The sequence below is a fragment of the Diabrotica undecimpunctata genome, chromosome 6, assembly GCF_040954645.1.
Source record: "Diabrotica undecimpunctata isolate CICGRU chromosome 6, icDiaUnde3, whole genome shotgun sequence".
NCBI classification, from domain to species: Eukaryota; Metazoa; Arthropoda; class Insecta; order Coleoptera; family Chrysomelidae; genus Diabrotica; species Diabrotica undecimpunctata.
Window position 1 is genome coordinate 155760997 of NC_092808.1, and position 16000 is coordinate 155776996.

A 16000-nucleotide genomic window follows, 5' to 3' on the forward strand; every position below is an offset into this window, starting at 1 on the left:
GCCATTTACTTAAAACATTTCTAAAGGTCATTCACAAAAGAATATATACAAAATGTGAGGAACAACTAACAAGAACACAATTCGGATTTCGTGATGCTCTGGGAACACGGGAGGCCCTTTTTGCTGTACGGGTGCTATTTCAGAGATGCAGGGATGTGAATTGTGACATATACGTATGTTTTATAGATTACCAGAAGGCATTTGACAGAGTAAAACATGACAAATTAATGACTCTAATGCAAGAAATTGGAATTGACAACAAAGATTAGAATTATCAGAAACATTTACTACAATCAAAGGGCCAAAATCAAAATAGAAGACCAGTTAACTGATAAAATTGCAATAGAACGTGGAGTACGACAGGGCTGTATTTTGTCTCCATTGTTGTTCAATATTTATTCTGAATGGGTATTTAAGGAAGCTTTAGACGGTTGTGCGAAAGGAATACTAATAAACGGTGAATGGGTGAATAACATTAGATATGCAGATGACACTATAGTTTTTGCCGATAATCTGAATGACTTACAGATATTAACAAATCGCATAACAGAAGTCAGCAACAGATACGGACTAGCTCTTAACATAAAGAAAACCAAATTTATGACAATTAGTAAAAAACCAATACTAAACGCTCAACTTACAATCAACCAACAAAATATCGAAAGAGTCGAGCAATATACATATCTAGGCACCAAGTTAAATAGCCAATGGGACCACTCAACAGAAATTAAACAGCGAATAATAAAAGCAGAAGTTGAACTGCTACATATTCACAGTTCTGCTCTACGGAATGGAAGCGTGGACACTGACTGTTGCATCTATGAATCGGCTCGAAGCTTTCGAAATGTGGTGTTATAGGCGCATCTTACGTATATCCTGGGTTGACAGAGTTACTAATGTGGAGGTCCTGCGTAGAATGGGAAAGAATGTGAAATTCTCATGACCGTCAAAACTAAAAAGTTGGAATATCTAGGACATGTAATGAGAAATCAAGAACGTTACTGCCTTCTCCAGCTGATTCTCCAAGTGAAGGAAAGTGGTAAGAGAGGACCGGGAAGAAGACGCATTTCCTGGCTTCAAAATTTACGAAAGTGGTATAACACGACTACCACTGAACTGTTCCGCGCTGCAATAAATAAAGTAAAGATAGCCGTGATAATCGCCAACATCCGGAACGGATAGGCACTTTAAGAAAAAGAAGATTGTTTAGTGCTTGATAGACCCCATGTAGTACAGAAAACATAGCATTGCTGGTACATTTATTAGATAAAAAGCCGAACTTTGTGATAAAATGTTGTTTTTAACGAGAAAGGACGTAAGTCGGGCTTTTATAAGCCTCTCAATAATTTTGGATAGGACCGGTAGTAAGGCAATAGGTCTATAGTTGCAGACATTAGATTTTTCACCACCCTTACGAAGAGGAATAATAATGGCTGTCTTTAGGCACTCTGGAAATATACCTTTTTCAAAGGAATCGTTAATTAGTGAGATCAGGACTTCCAACACATTATTTGGGAGATTTAAGAAAATTTTTATGGATAATCCATCAGTACTACAGGAAGATTTTGTGTAGCTAAAGTTAAATTGAACTTGTGTATTGTTAAATTAATAAACTGGAATACAAAAAAACAGTAGGAATAAAAAGGTCTTCTTAAACATGTGCAATTTAGTATTTTTAACACTGTCACCACCTTTATATTCATAAAAATCAGACAAATGAATGCTCACGTGTAAATCAGTTGCCTACTCGCTTTTGATCGATTAATTAGTGCAATATGAAAAGTATTCGAAAACACCTTTTGTTTATTATCTCAAAAAAAAACAATAAGTTAAACACAGTTGAACTTTCCAATGTCAAATACCTTTAATGCGACATAAAATTCAAGATAAGCGCCAAACAAGATTTAATGAAGTCAATAAAAAACATAAAGTGTAAAAATAGAATGGATGTCGTAAGTGTATGCATCGCATATCTTGCAGAACAGTGGAAGCCACAACAAAATTCCAAACAAGATGGATTCGCGCACGAGGTTGATGGGATTATTTTCACGATCTATAATACTTTTACTATATTTGATACACATGTAGTACAAATATTTGTTTAGTTATAGTGGAATTGTTCCATTATAGGTAAAAATACAATGATTGAACAATGATAACTGTAACACTGTGATAACGGTAACTAAATAATTTCTGATAATTTACTAAAACCAAAGTATTATTAATAATACAGATAATATTACTGATTTGTCCTCGTAGTAAAATATTAAAGTTATTTTTTCCTTTTACAAATAAAACTGTAAAAAACACACAATTTCTAGAAATATTATCAAAACCTCCTTAAACCAGCATTAAAACTTTTGTTTTAAGGTGATGTGAAAATCGTCCATACCAAACTATATCCCCAAGGACCCACGAGTTGACTCGGTGTGTGTTGGATTCGGATCAAGTATGACGCCTATCCAAAACACTCACCGATCCGCGTACCAACTAAAAACACACTTTCTCATCTCCAATGACCCACCCGGTACACGTGACTTTAGGTCTAAATTTAGGTTATAGACAATGAAAAAGCTAATATATTTGCAGAAAATTTAGAAACTGTATTTACTCCAAATTTAAGTCAAAACATAAATGATGATGTAGTTAGAGAATATCTAGATTCACCCTGCCAACTATCACCTCCATAAAAAGGAGTCTCACCATTTGATTACGTTCGTTCCAAGTAAAAATTAATAATGATTTCTCAACCTATCACTCAATCCAATCCGGAGTTCCTCAGGGAAGTGTCCTCGGCCCCTTCCTGTATCTAATCTTTACTGCTGGCATACCTATTACAGATAACGTCACAGTGGCGACTTTTGTCGATGATAAAGCCGTTTTAGTTTCACACAAAGACCCAGACATAGCATCTGAAAAGCTGCAAAATTACTTGCATACATTAGAGAATTGGTTGACAAAATGAAAAATTAAAGTCAAATCAGCCCAAATCACATTTACAGCAAGAAGACGTACTTGTCCACAAGTTGGTCTAAACAAAGCCCCCATTCATTCTAGAGACGTTGTGAAATATCTTGGGTTGCATTTGAACCGAAAGCTCACCTGGAAGCAACACATTAACGCCAAAAAAACTCAGCTCAATATAAAATTAAAACAAATGAATTGGTTACTTGGCAGAAAGTAACATCTGTCATTGGAGAACAAAATACTGCTTTACAAAGTCATACTAAAACCAATATGGACTTACAGCGTAGAACTCTGGAACTGTAGCAAGCCTTCAAACAGAAAAATGTTGCAGATTTTTCAATAAAAAACACTGCGTATGATAGCTAACGCCCCTTGGTATATGAGCAATGCAACCACCCACAATGACCTAGGACTACCAACCGTAAAAGATGTCAAATCACTTCAAGCCAACAAAGACAAAAAATTCGTAATTCAACGCACCACACCCAAATGATCAGTGAATTATATCATCCACCAATGGAGGAACGAAGACTGAAGACCTCATTACATAGGTGAAAATGTAGAACTGATTGTAAATATACATTAAAAAAAACTTTAGGTAAACTGTCGTTCACCTTTACCTGAAAATTCTGAGCTATCTCGGTCCACCTGCATTTCCTCCTAGTAGCCAGGACAGTTGTTTTCTTCCGACCCAACGTTTTCCTTCGATTTTGCCCTGAATGATTAACCGGAGTAAGCGATATTTAGGTCCTCTCATTATATGACCGAAGTATTGGACCTTTCTCATTTTGATGATGTTGATCAATTCTCGCTCTTTGTGCACGGTCTCTAGCACGCGTTCGTTAGATATGTGTGCTTTCCACGGGATTCTGAGCATGCGACGGTAACACCATAACTCAAACGCTTCTAGTTTGTTAAGATTTTTTATTTTTGTTGTCCAGGTTTCACATCCATAGAACAAAGTGGACCAGACGTAGCACTTCAATACTCTTAGACGTGTGGTCAACGACAGACTTCTACTGCATAATACAGAACGCCAGTTAATAAAGTTTTTCCGTGCGAGTTCTATTCCGGTCGAAATTTCCTCGTCACTTTTAACCCTGCAGTCAATCCAGCTACCCAGATATCTAAAGTGTTCAACCCTTTCCAGGATTTTGTTATCTAATCTTAGTACTGAGTCTTCGATATTAATTTTTCCGACCACCATCCATTTTGTTTTTTTTTTGCGTTGATTGTTAAGCCCTTTTCAGTACATTCGTTGTTTACAGCATTCAACAGGGTTTGAAGATCTTCTAGACTCTCTGCCAGTATTCCTCCTAGTATTGCTCTAACAATTCTTTTTCTCTTGATGATCTTGTAGCATTTTTTTATCGCCTACATGAATTTCTTTTATTTGATTTGTCTTTTTCAGAAACTTTTTGAGTACTCTAGTATATGGGGCCCACATACTTGCATCATGTAATTCAAGAGTATAACTTCAGCCACATAATCTATCTGAGAATGTCTTTCTTATATAAATTAGTTGTACTCTAACGTTTAATTATGAAACCCACAAACTTATTTCGACAACCAGGGCGTAACCCTTTCGTTTGTATATTTTAACCCGACAGTTTCCATGAAAACTCCAGCAATAGTATAATGTCCTAACGTCCTTGGTAGTGTTCCATCGGTGAAATGGAACATGGTTGCTAATAATTTTGTAGCATATTAAAATGTTAAGCAGATTCACTTCATGGTAACGGTAATTCCCGAGGGTTACTGGTCCAGAGACGTAGTCTTTCGAGACTACGTCTTACCAGGTAAGTCATTTTGCTTTTGAGAGAAATATCTTACGAAAGCTATAAGATTTTGCTTACAGATACATTTTATATAATTCTTATAGTTACAATAATTGGTAAAAAATAATAATAGGAAGGAATACTTCTCAAATGACCAAGTGTTAGAGATTAACGTGTTCCTCCTAAACTAACAAGAAATAATACTTCACAACAACACAATAATTATACATATTTTCCACTTTTTTAGAATTATCTCAAAAATAATTTAGGTATCGAGATAGGCCAGCTATCACTCACAAAATAATCCCATTTATACGATAAAACCATACTTCATAATATTCCACTTCTAATCGTACATTTTACATCAATTAAATGTCCATTTTAATTTGTCTAAACTCTAATTTGAAATTAATTGAGCGGCTAATAACGTTCCGATAAAAAATGATCACAAGGCAAAGATCGAAAACCTTTGACGAGATAAGTCACAAAAAACAATGTTACAATTTATCCGTTGTAGATAATACGGATCAAAAATAATCTTATATCAGTGCCAACTTTTTTTATATTAATTTACCAGATCAACCATAAAAGGTTATTATCGGAGTTTACAAAAAATGTTTACAATGTTATAATATAATTATAATTTTATAAATTATTATTAACTTTTATAAGATTGGAATTTAATTGTATTTGATAAATTACAGTTTAGTAACTATTTCAGTTTACTTGGTCCCTCTTGTATATTGTTTGTTGTTCTTTAAAAGGAATAGAGAGGGCATTCTGGGAGATGCATGGTCAGTGGACATTCACATGAATTCGTACTGGTAGAAAGGACTATAAGAATTCATTAAGTGGCATTTACTGAATATATCCTTTTTTTTTCGTCTTTTATGAGAAGGATGGCCCAATTTGTTCGAAACATCCTAGATGGTCCTAGAAGGAGAGCAGAATCGCCTTCCAGCTGCCTCAGTTATGACGGATTCCTCCAGCGTGGTCACGATGCTATTCGAGACCGCATGCACGGGTTGATAGGACACCATCACCATCAAAGCCAGAAACTTCCTTGCTACAAAAACACGCATTCCTGCAATTTCTCACAACGACTGAATTCTTCTCTTCCTCTGTTCCTCCATGTTCATGTTCAATATCGCCTCTTCTTGCTCCTGAGCACCCTGCCTCTCTTCGGGTCGCCTTTCTTCTTGTTTCTTTCTCTCCAACATTCTCTTTACATATCTCTGACCTGTTCCCCATCGATCTGACGACCTAAGCATCTCCTCCACCAGTTCCGTGACTGATTGCTCCCTATTTCCTAGCTCTATCTTTGTTTATTAGTTGCTGTAAACTGTTTAAACTGTCAGCAAAAATGGTGTCATCTGCATAGTGGATTTTAGGCGTCCTCCATTTAAAAGGATTTCATGTTCGCAATTTTCCAAGGCTTCACTAAATAATTCCTCTGAATATGGGTTGAATAATATAGGTGAAAGTAGACATCCTTGTCTAACGCCTCGCAGAATCTGGATCGCTTCCGTTGGTTCGTCTCCAAGATTTTTTCTTATTGTGGCTGATTGGTTCCAGTATAAATGTTGTATTATACGCCGGTCTTTATCATGTATTTGGGCTTTTGTTAGAACATCCATCATTTTTTGGTGTTGAACGGTGTAGCTCTGTATCTTTGGAATAACACCTGTAGACTAACCAGTGCATCTCTTATACCTACGCCTTTCATGAATCCAAACTGTGTATCTTGTATTCTCTCTTCGCATAGCTTCTATATTCTGCGATGTATAATTTTCAAAAAAAGTTTTAGTGTATGGCTCATTAGACTTATTAGCCTATATTCTCCGCACTTTTTTGCTCCCGGTTTGTTTGGTAACGTAATTCTAAAACTATCCAATATTTTGGAATGTTGCGTGTGTCATAGATATTTTTGAAGACTGTACTCCGTCTGGGCTTGGAGCTCTCCCTTCTTTTAGTGATATTATGGCTGCTCTTATTTCTGCCACTAGTATAGGTGGCCTGTTTCCGTAGGTACTGGGGACTGGATCTCCCTCTCCTCAAAACTCCCTCTCATGAAAATACATAATCAAAATAATAGTCTTTTATGAGTGCCTTAGAAAAAAAAGTTTAGTTGCCACCGAAATCGATTTATAAATTTGGAAAAAAATAGCAAAATATAATATTCACTACTATGGTTTTTTAAATATTCACACCTAAGCATTTAAAATTCAAATACAAATAATAACTGAAAACAGATATTATATAATCTTGAAATGTAACAAACGTGAACAAGGTCGATTCTTGTTATGTCATTTTACTACAACCACGCTCAGTTTTAATAGATTCAATCAAACACTTCATTAACCGTAGTGCCTCATCCGACTTAATTGACTGCCTGCATAATACAGATAGCCGACCGGTATATTCACTTTTGCCGACGTTGATTAGATCCCAGATCCTCTTTCCGACGGCTCCTTGTGACAGTGCGGAAATGGGGTTTTTAAGAGAGTGTCTGCGAGCAGTCAATTATCGAATGACAAGAACGAGATAAGATTTTTCGTGTAAATTCATTCTAACAAAATTTTATAGAAGCTTTTTGCGACATTTCGAAACGTTAAGAAAAATTTTTGTGATGTATTTAAAAACAAAATCTTTTAACTTATCTAATCAAGGTTGGTTAAAAATCCAAAAATGTACAAAAATACTAATATCATAATTAAAATTCAATATAAACAAACAATAAAAACCAATCAAGGACTAAAATAAGGTTATATTATGTTGACGGCATCAAAAAGGAGTTGGATAAAAAAATAACCAACAAGTACACACAAACAGATGGTGATGACGCCATTGCATTTTAGGTAAGTTCTAGCCTGCGAATCTGCTGATGAGGTTGCTCATAAGAACAGAAAATAAACTTATTACAGAAATATTTCAAATTTTCCGTAAAACATTGCACATTGCCCCCTGACAAGACCAGTTCACCAGATTCCGCTGAGGATAAAAATATTTTCCGAAGAAGAAACCGGATAAATATGTGAAACATCTGGTTTCGCCCATCTTTTACCCTCAAGAGTGCTCCACTCTTTTATTAACGTACTACACAAGCACTTTTAATCTCCAAGGGAGAAAACAACCTCTCAGGAACCCATACCGCAACTTTTTATCTCTAGATTTTCACAAAACACAACCCACAGCTTGGTACACAAATATAAATTCGAGCAAATTCGCATGAATATGTGCCACCAGAGCAACAATTCAATGAGTTACTCGGATCTAATATAGAAATCATTCAAGTCCTCCACCAAGAACAGATGACAGACCTCTATAAGTCTCTCCGACTGAAGTAATGCTCGAGATGCTGCCAAAGCGTTTAAACATCTCAACACAGAATGTCTTCAAAAGATCACAATCTGCCCTGATCAAGTCCCATGCATTGCCCACGGTAAACACTCCTAATTGATCCAATTTTCAAAGAAATCTCTACAATTAAACAGTTCTCAATAAAAAACAAGTTAATTATTCAAAGTTTACGCAAGATACACCCTATGGTCGATTAAAGGCCCTAAAACTGAAGCGTTTTGCTTCACTTCTCCGGTTTCTATTTATTCTTCCTCGTCGACCTCCGAATACAATAGAAAGGTATGCGAAATCTGTGCCGCATCGCCACTTCAGCTATTACAAATAATTTCTCCACCTACATTCAATTAAAAATCCTGTGAAACTTCACTTTCATTCGCAAATAGATGTTTTCTTGTTTCTTCTTTTTGTGATATTAGCGATCACCATAGACTTCTGAGTCTTCTGTCGTATAAAAAGTTATCCTGCGTTTCGTATTTCGATCCATTTTCGAATTTTTCAGTCAAGAAGGTTGCTTTCTGCCTACAGCTCTTCGACCTTATCTATCTCTTCTTAATATCTATTCGAAATAAGATATTTTAATACATTTTTTTACGTCTTTCTTGTCGTCTATTCTTGTTGACTTTTCTTAATACTGCGGTGTCTATCTATGCTGTACAGACGTTTGCCGATATTGTAGCAGATCATTCTCGGCTAGTTCTGTCTCCGATCTATAGCCACAGCACAACCTTAGTCTAGATTTATCAATATCCTGCTAATGTACTAAATTTTTAAGCACTTTAGAAACACAATTTAACAACAAAACATTCTTTGAACGGTTATACTTATAATAGTGAAATTTGGAGGGAGGTAATAAACAGACGTAGGCTTCTTAACTAGTCATAACAGGTGACGTAATAGTGACAGATGACGTTACAGCACGACTGTGACAGATAATTTTAAATAGGACCTTATGGCAAGTGATACCTCGTTTGAAAGGTATTGAAAATACTTATTCAAATATACTAATTTTACTAATAAATACTAACATTGTAGTTTCGCATTTAATTAATAAATATTAAAACCTCCGCCTCTGGTTACTTGTCAAAACGTTGACGTTTTCAATTCTCTAACTGTTTTTATGTCAATGTCAAATTTTTTGACAACTAACCAGAGGAGAACGTTAGAATATTTATTAATTAAATGCGAAACTACAATTATTTTAATATACCTATTCAATCATACTAATTTTGTTTGGATTTAAGATGATTTTGACGAATAAATTAAATAAATACTAAAATTCTGATTTGGCATTTAATTAATAAAAATTCTAACGTCCGCCTTTGGTTATTTGTCAAAAAAGTTGACGTTTGTCAATTCTCTTTGCAAAAGCGTTTATAGCTCAATATTTAGTTTCTGTTTCTGCTTAGTTTAGTCAAGTTGTTTTTAGTTTGTTGTTCTTAGTTAATATTTAGTTTAATTATTGTTTACCGAGACGTTTAAATTTTTACAAAGGCAGAATGGTACGTAGTGTAGCCGACAAAGTAGCAGCTGTGTTAATAATTGGTGAATGTGGAAATAATTTCCATGCAGCGGAACGTCTTTTTAATGAGAGGTGCCCCGATCGCCCTACATGGAGAGCTTATTTGAAAAGCTTCTTCGGAAGTTTAAACAAATAGGTAGTGTTCAAGATGTCAAACGATCTAGTCGACCAACAATTAGTGATGACAAAAAAATTGACATAATATCAGAAATGGTAGTGAACCCTACTTCTTCTACAGTCCAAGTTGCATCTATCTATGCAATCAGTCAAAAGACGGTACACCGAGTGTTTGCTGAAAAGAAATTCCATCCATACAAATTACAAATTGTGCACCAACGTTCAGATGATGTCCCCGACCGAAGACTAGAATTCTGTGAAAATATGTCCAATAAAATTAACCAAAAGTCCGATTACATAAAAACAATTTGTTTTAGTGACGAAAGTACTTTTTCTCTCAATGGAAATGTTAACACACACAATCTGATGTATTGGAATGACACAAATCCTCACGTCTTTCGTGAAACACATACTCAATTTCCAAAAAAAATAAATGTTTGGGCAGGTATTTTGGGAAAACACATAGTTGGGCCTGTTTTTCTCAATACTAACTTAACCGGTGAGGTGTATCTGGAGATGATACAAAATACAATTGAACCGTTAATACTTCAAAAATCTGGAGGATAATCCACATGAATTCGGCAACTTGAAAATAACGTTGAACAAGGTGGTGCTCCTGCACACCATTATGGTGTGGGAAGACGTTACCTAGATGGGAATATCGTGGTAGATGGATTGGACGACGAGGTACGCTAGAATGGCCAGCTCGGTCACCGGACCTCACACCATTAGATTTTTTTCTGTGGGGATACTTGAAATCTAAAGTTTACGCTACAGCACCCAACAATATTGACATTTTGAAACAACGAATTGTTGAAGAATGTAGGGCAATTTCCCCTAACACATTTGAACAAGTACGGCAAGAGTTTAGAAATAGGATGCATTACTGTCAGGAAGTAGATGGAGCACATTTTGAACACTTACTTAAGAACTGGTTGTTAAATATTTATTAATTACAAGAGAAGCTACAATTTTAATATTTATTTAATTTATTCATCAAAATGAGCTTAAACTCAAGCAAAATTATGACTGAATAGATATTTTCAATACCTTTCAAACGAGGTATCACTTGCCATAAGGTCCCATTTAAAATTATCTGTCACAATGGCGCTGTAACGTCATCTGTCACTATTACGTCACCTGTTATGACTAGTTGAGAAGCCTACGTCTGTTTATTACCTCCCTCCAAATTTCACTATTATAACAATAACCGTTCAAAAGATACGAGGGGGGGAACGGACTTTTGACTAGCACTGTATATTGAATTACAACTCATAAAAAAACCATTTATTCAAATGGAGGGCTGAGAATTCCTAGTTCCCGAGTGACTTAGATGCGCGGTTCAGTATGAGTTTATAGAGCATAATCGGCATAACTTTTAATTGAGTGACTGGGGAGAAGACGCGGACTCTCTTTCGATGTACTCAATCGGCATATTTTGAAACCGAAGACAAATCTCTTTAAAAATAAGAAAATTGTTATAGAAAGATTCCTATTTTATAAATTGATCAGTAATATGAGGGAGCCTGATGTAGACATTCGAAATCAGAACCGAAACAACACGCAACTTCAGTAACTTTGTTTACATCTAATAAATTACCTAATGGAATACATGCTAAAAGTACAGCCAGAAATAAAATTTTAATGGATATAAAACCATTCTAAAATTCCAATTAGTCACGTAATAGATCTCGTAAATTTGCTATTACCATTAATATCTACACTTTGTAACTAGGCTTATCATGTACGCACCCGTGACAACAAATTTGTATGTAATCAATAATTTATTCAGTATTACAACGTGATCATTTCGGATTTTGTACATTTTGTACATTGTTCGGTGGAACGTAAATGTTGATTTTGTACACCGAAAACATCAATTTAAAATGGGAAGCAACATTGCTATGAGAAACCCAGGTTTATTTATTGATGTATAGGACGAGGTCTTTTCTAACGACATCGAAAAGTCTCTCATGTTTGGCCGCAAATGCCGACAATGATAACAATCGGTAATTTTTTTTATTTATTGACGTGGTTACCTCCATTTTATTTATTTACATTTAAAGGAAGCCAACGACAAAATGAAAACGAAAGTTCAATGATACTGCAAGACATTTCAACAAAGAGATATAATCTACAAGGTTTTGAAAATGAGTCTACCCAATTTCTGTATCGAATAAGGTTGAATCTGAAATAGCACGATGTTTGTTACTCCTCACCAATTAATACGTACAACGAAATTATGAAAGCTCTTGACGAAGCTGCAATGGAAGCTATTGGAGAAGTGGATAGCATAAAAAATAGAAATGAATGGTGGAATAAAGAAATAGAAGATCTTGTGGGGAAGAAGAAGAATATGTATAACAAATGGCTAGCAACAAAGGACCCTTACTATCGACAACAGTACAACAGCTTAAACAAAGAAGTAAAAAAAGAGGTAAATAAAGCCAAAAATGAGATGTGGAATAAAGCCTGCGATAACGTAGAAAATTTTATGGGTACAGCAAGAAGTAAAGAAGCCTGGAAAACAATTAGAGGTAGTAGAACAGATAGAAAAAAATGCAGTAGGTTAACTCTAATAGCCCCAGAATTACGGGTCGAATATTATGAACAAATGCTGACAGAAGATCGAACAGAATTCCAAGATATTGGCTACCAAAAATATGATATTTCCTACCGCGAAGAAACTGACACCAGATAACACCAGAAGAAATTAAAAAACACGCCAACGCTATGAAAAATGGAAAGGCTCCAGGACCGGGGGGAGTACCCATTGAACTGATTAAATATGGCCTTGACAAACTATTTCAGCTATTGGCTCATACTTTTAATTTATTCTTAAGAGGAGAAGAGCTACCCCCAGAATGGAAAACTGCATATATCAGCAATCTATACAAAAATAAAGGCGACAGAAAAGATTGTAAGAACTACCGAGGGCTTAGTGTAACTAACTCAATCTGTAGAGTCTACGGGAAGATAATTAAAAGCCGAATTGAAGATTGCTGGGAAGACGCTGAAGATCAGAGTAGCTTTCGTGCTGGTCGTTCTTGTATAGACAATGTGTTCTGCCTAAAACAAACAATAGAAAAGCGTTTGGAACATAATGTGGAGACACACATGGTATTTATTGATCTTCAAAAAGCGTATGACAGTGTCCCATTAGCCAAGTTATGGCAGGTGCTAGAAGACAAGAATATTCCACCGATTTACATTAATGCTGTAAGGGAGTTGTACGATGATATGACGAGTGTAATAAAGATTGGACAAAAAATGACAAAAAAGATAAAAGTGACCAAAGGACTTCGCCAAGGCTGCTGCATTGCACCTACACTCTTTAAGATTTATTTGGAGGGGGTTTTGGATATCTGGAAAAGAAAATGTGAACCTATGGGTGTTAAAATTGGAGACCATACACTATACAGCTTGCATTTTGCTGATGACCAAGTAATACTTGCAGAAGATCAAGATGATATCCACTACATGTTACGAAAAATAGATGAAGAATATACTAAGTGGGGCTTATCAATTAATCCATCAAAAACAGAGTACGTAGTAGTGGCAGGTGAAGGAAAGCACTTAGAACTAGGAAGCAAACAAATTCAAAATACTGATAGCTATAAATATCTCCTTGTAAACATTACAAATAATGGTCGGAATACAAAAGAAATAGCTACTAGAATTGGTCAAGGAAATTCAGCAATACGTCAACTGAATAGTATACTTTGGAATAACCACATCACCCGAAACACAAAAAGTAGGATATACAAAAGTATCATAGAAAGCATTGCTACATATGGTTCAGAGCTTTGGGTAATAAATAAAAATGACGCATCCAAAATAAAAATGGAAATGAATTATTGGAGAAAATGTTGCCAACTCACTAGAAGATATAGAGTAAGGAATACTGAAATCAGAGAGCGTATGGGCATAGACATTGACGTCCTGGAAACTATAGAATGCAAAAGGCTGAAATGGTATGGCCATGTAGAAAGGATGAATGATCAACGATGGCCAAAGAGAATATTACAGTGGATCCCCACCAACCGCAGGAAAAAGGGAAGACCAAGAAGATCGTGGAGACAAGAAGTAAAAGGTACAATGGAAGATAGGGGTCTACAAGTAGATGACTGGAACGATCGCAAGCGTTGGAAGCTAGGTTGCGAGAAACGGCGGCAGCTGTAATAAACTCGTTATATATATATATATATATATATATATATATATATATATATATATATATATATATATATATATATATATATATACCTCCATTTTATAAAAATGTAGAAATATCCGGGCAACACATTTTACATACGTAACCGGGCAACTCGGGTCCGTTGGGCTCACCACTCTTCTTTAATGTACTATTAATATTTACCCATATATTTTTTATATTTTTTTTTTGATTTTTTATTAAAGTTAAATTTAAATTGTCTAAATTAAAAAAAAAACTGCTACTATAGTATGCGGTCTACCTCGAGGATGCCATCTACCTGAAGGATTTGCACAAAATAATGAAATGCAAGAAACAAGAAAGAGAAATCATTACTTTTAAAGGACGAAATGGCGCGAGTTTTAGGGACTACGCCTATGTCAACATCCGAAGCTGAAAGATATTTCTCCAACTGAAAAAGTGTTTCTCAACAACTTTAGTAAAAAGTTTTTAAGCGAAATAGATTAGCAGATGTCTCTTGATACCACTCTCGAAGATTTTGGAGCTAGGATGTTCTTCTTCGAACTGGGCCTCTTCTTCCGGAGAACTTGCCTTATATTATGAGATGTAGAAGTTTATACCTCTTAATTAAGGCATTGGTAATTGAAAATGAATTTCTTAAGCCACGTATTTCTCCAAAAATCCTTGTAATGTAGAAGAAAACTCTAATATCGATCGTTCAATATTTTCATATTTACAATTGATTAATCCTGAATATGAAAAATATGAACTATTGCATAAAAAAATCATTTTTTTTTATAACAGTTAGACAGTTGTTTGCATATCAATTACGATAACTAAACTAAGTCGGATATAGGTAAATCATCTTATCTCATGTATTACATCACTGATTATAGAGAACCAATTGAATTTTGGATCAGAGATAGCTGTGGTTGCTCGAATAAGCAAGGCGATAAACGTCGCGTAAAAATGAATATTTATTTGGTATTTTAGTAAATATAGACTGTAGATACATATAAATATATGTTATACCAGAATACAAGTAATAAATAGTAAAAATGGTTATTACATAACAAAAAAAACATTCTGTTTAGATTTTCATGTTCAATGTATTCAATCCTTATCTATTTGTGTTAAAATAAGGAAACAATAATGTTATATAAATTTTTCAGTAAGCCGAAGAAAAGGAGAGGTCAGTGAGAAATAAAACTTAAATTGTAACACAAGCAACGATGAAAAAAATATATTAAATGAGGAGATTTAAGAACATTTAATAAGAACATAAAAATACAGTGGGCTTCCACATAAAAAGTGAGCTGAGAATAAAGAACAAATGCTGTATACTAACATTTGACATACACACACACAACTCATAATAAGAAAGGACAAAAATAAATTCGTGTGCCTTCGTGTGCCTCATCTTTTATGACATTGGCGATTACCAATGCCCATTTTATCCCATTTAGGAAAGAAAGAAATATATGAACTAACACAAAAGAAAAAATGACCACTGAAAATTTAACAGACGAAATAACAAAATTCTTTATCAAAAAAAAGATCCACTTCAAATTGTTCAGTATGAAAAAAATATTGCTATCTGCATAGATCCAAACAATGATAGTCAAGACACCTGGAATAAACAAAAAATTTAAGGGGGTTATAAAGTAACGTAAAACATCGTGAAAGGAATAATACTGCATAAGTCCTATAATCACTAATAACGTATGGTCCTAAAGTTTTGGGAAAAATTTCAAAAGCATATAACTCTGACCACAATAATCATATTTTTATTGAATTATTCAACAATTTAACTTAACTATCCTTATTATAAATCAAAATTCAAATGACAGACAAGGGACCATTATTTTCGATTTGCCTAATAATTCCCCTGACACGTTGCATCATCCTTTGGACGACCTCGGCGTCAATTTCTCTAATTTGTAGGGCTGTGAGATATACACCAATGTAGGGCTGTGAGATAAAGCCAGCCTCAGAAATTGCACACCATACCAAAATTTTGTCCTCAAATTTTTGCTTATTTTGAATTTTATTTCATCAGGTACATTTTCGTAATCGTTCGTGTAA

The 16000-nt window shown here is 34.8% G+C and overlaps 1 protein-coding gene across 1 annotated transcript in view; it reads right to left on the minus strand.

The window, feature by feature from the left end:
• The window catches only part of LOC140444182 (2-acylglycerol O-acyltransferase 2-like), a 45098-nt gene that overhangs the window by 23335 nt on the left and 5763 nt on the right, over positions 1-16000 (minus strand). The window lies entirely within an intron of this gene.